Genomic DNA, 12,037 nt, shown 5'->3' with positions numbered 1-12,037 from the left:
TTTTGATGAAAATCAAGAAAGATATAAATTGGCTGTGGACAGGACTCCAGGACACTGAGATATCCAGAAAGAAAGTGAAAAAATTTTTTACCATTTATTTAAACATTTCCAGACGTGGATATAAGTGCACATGGATGAAAGTTGAACAGATAGCAACATCTGGAGAATTAACGGACATTTATCTTAGCCCAGACAGAAGTGTAGCATGCAATGTCTGAAACTACCAAGGCATGGAAAGCTGAACTGATCAGTATGATGCTGTCAGTGCTTTCAGTATGGGTGATATTCTAAGTACAGGAGAACCATTTAGACTGAATGCTACCATTTGACGGCCCAGTCTACATTCTCCCTGCTGCCTTCGTGATGACATTTTCTACCATTCAGGGAATACAAGCACTTTCTTGTGTCACCCAATGCAGTATCTAATTAGGAAGGCAAATTATAAAAATAAAAATGACATTGCAGTGTATTTCTATCCAAAAATGAGGCTTGCTTTGTAGTTTCTAATCTGTCAGTTTCTTTCATTAATTTGAATAATCAGGCATTTGTTATATCTAATTTTATGTCAATCATATTCTCAACATTCTGTATAAACTCTTTCCATAAAGATTGATACAGGTATGAGAAGAACCAGAATTTTTTCAAAAATATTATATTAGACACTATTTAATATAAGGTGAAATCTAGTGATTCAGTCACAATTTGATGAGTTACTTTCACATACCACATTCTGTAAGATGCACATCAGGCTACTGAAATAAACAAATAATGATTTGCCTTTGTCCATTTTCTGAGTTATACCAATTTTTAGATATGTGTCCGGTGTAAAGTGCATCTTTGCCTGCTTTTCAGTTAAAAAGACTTTTGAGGCCTGGGAGATTAGACCAAAAAGGATTAATCATTATAATCTTTTAAATAGAAAAGGCCTACCATCAATATTTTAGAAAGTATCATTCTAAAACTAAAACTTTTATTACTAAAAGATTATAATAACAGGCAACCCTACTTCTAAGAATAGGGTCTACGTGTTTTTACTTACTGGTACACATATTCTCTGCAATTAAAATTTAGACAACATCGGAGTAATGTTTTCCATGTTGACTGATGACCACAGACACAGTGATGATACGAATCTTAAACAGATTCATTTGATTTCCTCATCAGTGATCAACTACAACATTCTGCTTCATGATTTCTTATGTCCATACCTATCCATTTAATCTTAATTCTGGTTATTTGGAACAAAAATTCCAATAAGTGGCATTTTTCCAGGGCTCACATCTAATAGATCAAGACCTCTAGTGCTATGACGATTAAGTGTGGAGAGAGCTCTTCACCGGGAATTCAGGGCACTCTGAATTAGACCTTTCTGCTCAAAAGAACATTGCCTCTCCTTACCAATTTTCTAATAGTAATGAACATACGCAATTGTTAACATTCTTGCCAGCCTTTGGACAATGACAAAACAGCATTTTTCATCAAAGGACGCCTGGAGTATGACTTACAGACACTTACGATCCAGAAAGATAAGGAAATCAAACTCTAGACGAATTCTGCCAGCCAGGACCCTTTAGGTGGAAGGCAGTGAGGTGGACTTCCGTGGATCTACCAGGGCAACAAAAGAGAAGGGGCACAGCCGTTCTGAACTATTCAGCAGGGAGAGGACTGAGATGCTGAAAATGTGGCTAAAGACACAGTAGTACTGTGAGTCCTCAACATAACCCATATTTTTTTCCAACCTGTGTTATCTAATACATATTTTGAATATGAAGGAAGAAAGTGTAAAACGTGGTTGGTGATTTGGTTGTTCTATTTTTGTTTGTTTTCCTTTATTCAACAGAAAATTTCGGTTATTCAATATTGTACTTAAAGGCATAAAGCATGTGTGTGTGTATATATATACATATATATTAACATAAGTATTATATATTAACATATTGCATGTATTATATACATAGTTATATATTATACATACATATTTATTATGTTTTAATATGTAAAATATTCTGTCATTTGTATTTAGAAATATGTCATTTGTTTTAGGATAGGCAAAATAATAAGTAAAACTTTCACCTTTTACTAGTAGTTTTGATGCTATGTCCTTGGAATTTCAGGGTTTTCATAGAAAATATTTTTGTAAAGAAAAGGAAAAAAATGGTAGACATTTCATTGTCTTATTTTTTTAAGGACATTGCTTAATTACTTTTTTCTCAGTTCTGTTTATTTGCTATTACAACAAAAACAAACAACAAAAACTGATGGCTTTCTAGGACAACAACAACATCCACAAAAACAAAAAAACACTAATCAGTTTCTGAAAAACTAAAGAGTGATTCATTATTCTAACTATTAACTACCCGATCATTCAGGTCACTGTTCTTTTCTACAATGTGTGTTTATCTCATGCTCATATGTTGGTTTTTAAGTGCAGTATACTGTACTTAATCATTGTCTAAGATTCTTTGGAAATCTGTTTTTCTATTCAATTTATACTCCTAGATAGAACATTTTTTTGGAACAACAACAAAAAAATCTGAACCATCATAAAGCTAAATGAAGCTCCTTGGAAGTAAATTGTTATTGGAGGCATCTAAATCAGAAATTTCTCTTCTTCAGTGTTATGTGTCTGGGGTATTGCTGTAAAGCACTGACCATTTCTTTGCTGGGACATAGTTTATACATAATGGAGAAGGAATAGGCCAAGGAGCGATGATGACGAATGTGTGCTTTCCCCATGCAGAAATCCCTTTCAAAAGGAGTAATACTAACAAAAACAAAGGCAAGTTGAAAATGTGGTGGACCTCACCCTCGGACCAGGTGAGCCTTCAGACTCTGCACCTCGCTGGCCGTGCATAAAGAAGGCTGGGCCATCCCTGAATTCACAGTCAGGGTGGTCGTCTGTGTGCAGAACTTAAAGCAAACAAGAGTAAGCCATAGCCAGATGTGGGGGCTTTCAGGTTCACTGACGGTTCCTGGGGTACTTGGAGTCAAAGCAGCTCACGCACGTTCCTGCTTTCAACCAGGAAGCGTGGAGACACGGAGGCCAAGGAAATCTGATCCGCTCCAGATCCCTAAGTTGGTCTTTTTACACCCCCAAAGACACCATGCTTGCTCCTTCTCCAAGACTCATAAGGAAATACAAATGCCTTTGAAATAGCAGCCACTGTTACTGGGTCAGATGGCTCCTGTAAATATGGTAAGCCAACAGATCTACCTTAGGGCTCAAGATCCAGCAAAGCCTCTCATTAAAGAATATGTCTATGCCTTCATCCATACATGCGTTTCTAGAGATATGTTATCAGTCCTTTCTACCAAGTAGACAGAATTTTTATCATTACATCTTTGAAATCATAGAAAATCCTTCTTTTCAGAGGCATCTACTTTTACTTAATCCTGCTCTTCACCAAATCCTCAGTTCCAAAATTAATCTTTTGATTTTTTTTTAACTGACTTCTGTCATTTTCTTCTTTTGATTTGACTTTCTTTGTCCTGAACCTCAAATCCCACCTGAGAAACAAAAAATTAGAATCGAAAAGAGCATATTCATTGCCATAGTTTTGTAAAGTTAAATCAACTTTGCATATGAATTGGCATAGGAAGATCACATTCCCTTCCATATGAATTTAGAAAAGGCATGAACGTCAGCCCCGTTAGTTTCAGAGTGTTTGGTTCAACCTTTGTGTGCTCAGTGTTCAGGAGTAAAGGGTCATCTCTCTCTTCTATGTTTTTTTCTAAGTTGGCTGAGTAATTTCATCTTTAGCTCTCCATTTCTAAAATTACATCCTGGGTTTGATAAGATTAAAAGATTAAGTTATTAATTATGGATTTAGTTCATATAACAATTGACTGATTTTTACAAATAGTTCACTTTCTAAGTGGCTTTGAACTTATCTTTGGACACCAATAATTTTATTGATGTTCTGTATGTACTGGGCAAATGAAACCAAACTTCATTTTACCCCCATTGAAAGTCTGTTTACTGAAGTCACTAAATCACCCCGTTTCTGACCTCAGCTAGGGGTTCAAACTCTTTTTCACAGCCATTAACTTTTTCAGCGTTTCACCAAGCAGATGTGTGTTGTGTGACTTAATCTTTTCCATACTAGATGATACAGCAGGCCTCCACCTGACATGGGCTTTGATGCGGCATAAAAATCTCATTCATCAAATCTGATTTGTCCTCTTTGTTTACATATGATTAATTTAAAATAATTTTTTTTTTTCAGAGAGAAGAAACATGAGTTTTGCTTAGTCATTAAAATAAGAGACACAAGGATTGGTATGGGGTATCTAGCAGAATTTTTTCAAGGAAGCCTAATCAATGTTCCCCATCTCACTATTTCTTCAGACACATGCTAAGTTTACATATTTGAATCAAATTCACATATTAGAGTCACAAATTGTCAGTGGTGTCAAAATACCTATCCTCACCATTCTAAATCATTTTTCACATTAAATATGTCAAGGGCTATGTTTGCATGCATAACTGAAAAGAAGAGAAATAAAGCAATAAATTAAGAAATGGCGACATGAGCTTATTTATTTAGTTATTTATTTTTGCCTATTGCAGGTAGAGAAAAATGTATTTATTTTGCTATAGTACAGGTAAAGCAAAATAATATTTTGTGGTTCTGAGTGAAACCAGTAATAATTATTTTATCTCTTCTTTTAAGTAATGTAGAAGACTAACATTTTCATTGCTTATTGCCAGAACTTAAGTGCTAAGATTTTTTCTATATTGTCTGATTTGATTTGTACGTATAATAATGAGATTCAAGAATTATTATCCCATTTACCAGATGAAGAAGTGGAGGTATAGAAGTTTTAGAAAAGTGAATTCGTCTCTGTTTCTATTCTATTAAGTCACTATGTTTCAGAAGGCACAGAGTATCTATTTTGCATTTGGGTTGGGGGAGGTGGAGATTTGCCCTCACTTTGACTCTTTTACGTCAAGAATGATTTCTTTCAGAACCTGGATGGTTTACTTATTCCCATAAAATGAGTTGCCACATTAGGCCTCAGAGTCCACCAAATGAATGGTTCTTCTCTTCTGCCCTCCCTCAAATTTGTGATATGTAAAATATGTGTAAAGATGCAGATGATGTGGGATCTCATTGGCTCTGCCATTCTTTAGAGAAAATGTAATTGTTATTGATTCTAACTCATCATTCAAAAAATTAAATTCCTCCAAATTTTCTCTTTTTCTAATTGGAGGTTCCAGCTGCCATGGGATTGAGATTTCCTGTGTTTTTTTTTTTTTTTTCCTTGTCCCAAAAGTCTCTGTAAAAGATTTTATTTCTCTAGGCAACCAGCTGGTTTTTCACATAGATAAGGTCAATTAATTTGACCTTTGGTTCAATATGAAATGCATAATAAAAGCTGGTGCCCCAAGGACCGGATGTGGCCTTTCAAAAAAGTAACTTGCCAGGACAGGGAACAATAATTTATTACCTCATAAACCCCAGTTGAAATGCCTGTTGCCCAGCATAGCAATGACAAGGAGCTTGTGTGTCTTTATTTATTTATTTTTATTCTATGCAATAGAGGAGAGGAAAATAATAATAAACAAAAAAAAAAAAAGAAAAAGAAAAAGAAAAAAGAAAAAACAAGCACCTGCCCCATTCAGGGATGAAAAATAGCAAAGGCAAAAAAGATCCACTCATACTACTTGAATTTTTGTTTTATAGCAAGTTTTCATCCACTACACAAAAATTCTTAGAGACAGGCTTGGGAGAGTTTATTATCAACTATAAAATCTTATTAAATTGTATTTCATAGCCTGAATTATGAGAGATACAGGAAATCTTTGTGAAGCAATTTGAAATAGAGAACCAAAATTGCTATTTATAGTCAACATCCAAAATGACTACTAATCAGGATAAATGTATCTATGGATCTGTTTGATGGATCTATTTATATATTTAATTATAACAAATTCGTGAGACTGTGAACTCTTACATTGTAGTTTTTACTTAATTCTGTATCCTTATCATTCTGTATGCCATTAGCATCCTTCATATGTGGTATGATTAGAAGTGTTTATTCCTTCGCATAAATGTGTTATAATTGGCATTTGTGTCTAGTTTTATCTGATATTTTAAACAACCCGGAATGAAACTCCTTTACATAAGTCATTGATCACATCCTTGATTATGTCTTAGAAATGGGCAATCTCAACAAAACATACAAATATCTTAAAGCTATTGAAAACTATTATCTCAGTATAATTCACCAATTCCAGCCGCCATGTAGTTTTTAATCCATTCCTTCAGCTGTTCCTTTGAAATGGTACTTTTAGTATACATGGAATTATGGATAAAACAGACTGTAGAAAATATTTAAACCTCAAAATGTAGACAAATGCCTAAAACAAATCTTAGCTCTGTGAATGCCCTTCATCGGGGGATTTTTACAGAGAATGAGATGCAAGTTTTGGAAATCTGGTGGGAGTTTTGAATAAGGGGCAATTTCTGAGTAATGGTGTAATAGAGTCATAGTAATGGTGTAATAGAGTAATGGTGTAACACCCCACAGTGTGGGGTAGAAGAGAAGCTTTGAGAATCTAGAATGCACCAGGTCCTTTTAGGTAGGAGACAAAAAATGCAGCCAAAGTGGGGAAGGGAAGGAAAGGAAAATAGTCCTGAAAACAAACCAACCTGTTACAAAATTTTTACGCATCTACTTCTATGACCTTCTGGTGAGAATGCAACTTACAATCACTTTCCTAGAGAGCTATTTGGGAATACCTATCGAAAGGCTTAAATAACAGATACTCTGTCTAAGCACATACAATTTGAAGACTTCATACCCAGAAAATCATCATTGATATCCCAGACAACTATTTTAACAGAATTTAACTTTTACAAAGAAAAAGTTAAATAAAATTTGTTTCATCTTTCTGAAATTTTTTATATGCAAATAGTGAGAAAGAGAGAGGGAGAGGCAAACAATTTATACCACGTATTTTGTTTGCAACTGGCTTCTTTGTTTACCAATATATTAATGGCGGTTATTGCTGGTTACTAATTTTATGGTGATACTAAATTTTCTTATTTTTTCAAACTTCAAAACACAAAGACAAAAAGCCATCAACAAATGCTATTTTGCTATATCTATATATGATTCAGTACTGCGTATCAAAATGGGAAAAATTTCCCTTCCCATATTCTTTCATTTAGTGGTTCCCCATCCTTACTTGTAACCACAAACTGGATCTAGGGTTAATGCCTTTTGTGATCTATTTCAAAGACATTATTGGTTAAATAGCCTTCTTTTCAACTACCTTAAGAACCTAGCCACAATTTATATTATTGTTTTCATGGGAAAAATGTGTTCCAAGTTTCAAACAGCTAGTGTAAAAACAAATCCAAAGCAGTTTGTATGTATGTTGAAGATTGTCTATTCAGTTTCTTGTTTGTTTGTTTTCACTCCTGAAAGCTAGTTGGTGTCTTGAAGTCATGAATTGCCTGAGAGTACAATATACCCAGTGCCGGAAATTGTGGCCTGACCTTTAGTTAAGAAAGACTTCCTTCTAGATCTCTGTCTTACAGAGACCATTCTTTCCATGAGAATTTCTTCGTTATTTTTGAAGTTATCAATTGAAATCACAATTTACTGATTTGTGTGTGAAGTCTGACACAAAACAGGGAATCATATTTAAGTCATCCCCTTCTCATTACTTTTTTTTTTTTGTTTGATTGTAGAAAAACTTCAGTAGAGCCATCTCTCTCTAATACTTATATTTATCTCCAGAGATCTAGCTTGTTCAAAAGGAGACCATTATCTGACAGCCTGAATAGATCCCATTGCAGGAAAAATTGACTGAAATATTGTCAAATGTGTTCCAGCAATAAAATTCAGGTAATAAGGTGAATTTCCAGCTTTCTGTGTCCAGACTCCCCTATATGATTCCAAACAATAGTTGAGGCAGGTCAAGAAGAAGAGGTTAAGAGACATGACGGTAAAGAAAGACCAGGAAGAGGATGAAAGCTTTGTGAGTTTCAGGAACATAAAACTGTCAGTTGTTTGCAGCAAAATTCTCACGACCCCAAAGCTGAACTTTGTAAACAGGCTTGGCATCAAACTCTTGCCTGGAGAAAATAAAGAAGAAAAGAAAGAGAAAAAAAGAAGACCCTTGCCCTGCATACACATACACACACACACACACACACACACACACACACACACACACACGCACACACAAATGCACACACATATGGCATGTGTGCACTGCTTAAATTTGTAAGAACATGTACAACTGGCCCATTGCACATTGAATTACAGAACCTCATTCTACTGACTACAGGGTAAAACCAGTCTTCTTTCATCTGATTTGTGACCTAACACAGTGCTTCTATATAAGTCTTTTAATATCCTGAGCAGTTTGTATTAGGCTGAATGATAGAATTATTTGTATTGGTCAATTATTTCTAACTCTGTTTCCTGGAGAGCTATTTCTACTTTTTTTATTATTATAAGTTTCTTAATATGTGAGGAGGAGGTATGATGTATGATGAAAACCATGAATTTAGGTGTTGATTGGGTTTGAGTTTCAACTCAGCTAACTTCCTCAATTTAAAGTCATTTGATTTTTTTTGTTTTGCCCTTTAAAACTATGAAAATCATAGCATGTACCCCTTTTAATTATTGTGAGAACTGAAAGACATGCACACTAACTGATAACACTTACTTAGAAAGCTTAGATTAATGCCTGACCACAGTGAGTCTACAATAAATATTGGATATAATTATTACTGTTATTAAAATAAATTGTTAATTGAATCAGAGACCTGGAATGAAATAATCCCCAGAAATATGCACCTTAACCTTAGCAATCTCTTTTTGAGTACAAAAAGAGAACTTATCTTAATCTATAATAGGAAACATCCCACATTTCCCTCATATGCCTCACAGTTAGGAATTTTAACCTATTTCTTTGTTTATTACGGTAATGGAAGTTTTCATCAAATGGGCTAGAACTAATTTTCAAACATGATTGCTATGACATCTTTCATAATTTTTATCACATTATAGGTAAATGCATTTTACTAATGGTCATACCTAGCAATAAAGAAAGAATAGCACTCAGTGCAAATGGATAGCTTAAAAATTGGACATTAGATGTGAACCAGAGTCTGACTTTTCATATAAAAGGTTTTATGGATTTTAAATGTGACTCCGTGATTTCTATTTGAATGCTGATTGTGTCCCTCTCTGTTTTTCATAGACATGGTGGGGAAATTCCACAGTAATAAATATCTTGGAAATTTCTGTGTAATAGAATTAGTACAGCTTATCCAGTAACCCACTTGATTATAATATATTTTCTACAATTGATATTATATAGTCCTTTGACGTTTGTTGATATTGGCTTTGATATTTATTAATGTTATCTTTAAAAATTTCATTTATGAGATTCAAACCTTCATCACTTTCTTATTTTCTCAGATGACCTGATAAATCTCTTATGTTTATCATTTTCTAATAATGCTTTCTATCCTACAAAATAACTTTCTTCCAGTCATACTCTTTTCAATACCTGGTATATTTGTAGGTGCTGCTTAATATTTCCCCTCCTCTTTCATCTCTTGAGACTTACTTTAAATTTTTCTTTTCAATTGCTTTATATTTTTCAACCCTCTAAATGCCCTTATTAATATTTTATGGGTTTTAGGTTCATTATATGTTAGATTTCAAAATCAGACCACAAGATTTATGTGCCTATTATTTCACATATATTGTAGTTTAGTCATCATGAAGTTATCCCTTGATACCCCAGCTCAACTTTGACTTTGGGACAAAATATTGTTCTGCCTTTCTGTTTACATGGGTATGCGAATATCTTACCAACATTCTGCATCACAGACTTCTGTGTTCGATTTCCAGATACACCAACAAGCCTAATTGAAAAAATGGGCATATGCATATTTACCCTCCCTTTGTTATGCTTTTGCAATTTAGTAGATAACTATCCTTATACTTTTAGCTCGTTAGATCTAGTAGTTGCAAACCTGTGAGGTAAACTCACAAAAGATAGATTAGCAAGGAAAAAAAATATATTTAATTACATATGTATGTACAGTTATTCACACAGAAATGTGTCAAAAGGAAATGGTTAGAATTTGGGGCTCATATACCATCTTAACAAAGGATGATAAATTGTGGAGAAGTAACTATACAAAAGAAGGGAAGGCACAGAACCTCTAGGGAATATAAATTGTGGAAATGTAAGTATGAGGAAAACTAATGGAATATAAAGTTTATTGAGTAAGATGTGTTATATAGACTCAAGTGCTTTCTCCATTGATAAGAGGAATCTCCACTGACAGAGCTGTCCTCCTCTTTCTGATACAAAAAAGAAAGACATCTTTACAAATGGAAATTTGTGTTATGTTTACAAAGGAAAATTTATGTGCCACTTTTAGACAGAAAGCTGGAGGGCAGAGAGCTTTTTCTGTATTTGCTATTCCTAAATTGCCATCAGCTTAAAATAAGCCTTATCTCAAAGCAGAATATTTTGGGCTAATATACACCAATCTCCATCTGTGTCTGTTTTTCTTTCTTTCTTTTCTTTCTTTCCTTCTTTTCCTTCCTTCTTTTCCTTCCCCCTTCCTTCCTTCCTTCCTTCCTTCCTTCCTTCCTTCTTTTCTTTTCTTTTCTTTTCTTTTCTTTTCTTTTCTTTTCTTTTCTTTTCTTTTCTTTTCTTTTCTTTTCTTTTCTTTTTTCTTTCTTTCTTTCTTTCTTTCTTTCTTTCTTTCTTTCTTTCTTTCTTTCTTTCTTTCTTTCTTCTCTCTAAACACTTTAGTTTTGAAGCTTGGCTGGTACTTTCCACATATTTTTGTTTTGTTTTTGTTGTTAATCTTGTACTTACTTTGTCTCACCAGCTCCTGATTTTAAATAATCTACATCGTTTTTCACAAATATAAACACCGTAAAATGTTTATAAAACATTTTTAAACATTTAACATTTGTAAAATTTAAAAACCACCCCCAATTATGACATACAGTGATGGTCTTTATTAACATTTTGGTGTATTTTATTTTTGTTGCAGGTATGTATTTCTGTAAGTATGTGTGTATTAACAAAGCTCACTAATACTTTATAATCAAATTCTCTGCTGGTTTCATATCCTCCATTCATCCACTTGCACCTTAAACATCAGCAAACTGACTTGTCCCTGGAACACACTGGTTCACCTTTACATAATGCACCCCATCCCTAAGCCGAAGTTCATTTTACAGTACTAAGACACCCTTATATTTGCCTTTATATCAAAACACATTTTATATGCATTATAATTTTCTTTCTTGTCCATCTCTTCAGCTACACACAGAGCTTAACAATTTATTTTTGTTGTTGAAATCTGCTGAGTAACAAGTTTTTAATAAGTATTTGTTAATCAAACATATGTTTCAAGCATTTTCTATCTCTATCAAAGGAAATGCATCAATCAATACATGTTTACTAACACCTTGTGTATACTTCTATGCTAGATGTTGTATATGCTACAAAGTAAATAGTGACTGCTGAATACAGACAAATGGGAGTACAAAGCAGGTTTGGAATCAGAAGACTTTGCTATTTGTATGTGTTGATGAATACATTTTTGTATTCTGCATGTTTCAGATGAGAAAACTAAGATTAATACCCATTTCACAATATCATTTAGAAAATTTTCATTGTTAGTGGTTTCACAATGTGATGTCAATGTTAAATATACTACTATTAAATATATTTTGACATTAAATATTGTATTTAAAATCAAAATAATATTAAAATGTTAGTCTTAACATTTCAAATATTTAATTTAACATAAAATATTATTGCTACTCTTATTTAATTCATCCAAGTGGCCACAATTTAATGAGTGTAGCATAAAGCATTTGCAGTTCTTACCGTCTTGCTGAAAATGCAAAATGTCAATTTCAGTCTTTGTCTTAAACTCGTAATTAAAACTTAGAGTATGCAGTTCAACCCTAAATCAGTACAAGGTGTGTGCTCACACTTTCTGGAAACTTGGATAGTGCCTCTTATTGC

The sequence above is a fragment of the Macaca thibetana genome, chromosome 16 (assembly GCF_024542745.1).
Source record: "Macaca thibetana thibetana isolate TM-01 chromosome 16, ASM2454274v1, whole genome shotgun sequence".
In the NCBI taxonomy this organism is placed as follows: Eukaryota; Metazoa; Chordata; class Mammalia; order Primates; family Cercopithecidae; genus Macaca; species Macaca thibetana.
This window is presented reverse-complemented; position numbering follows the sequence as displayed.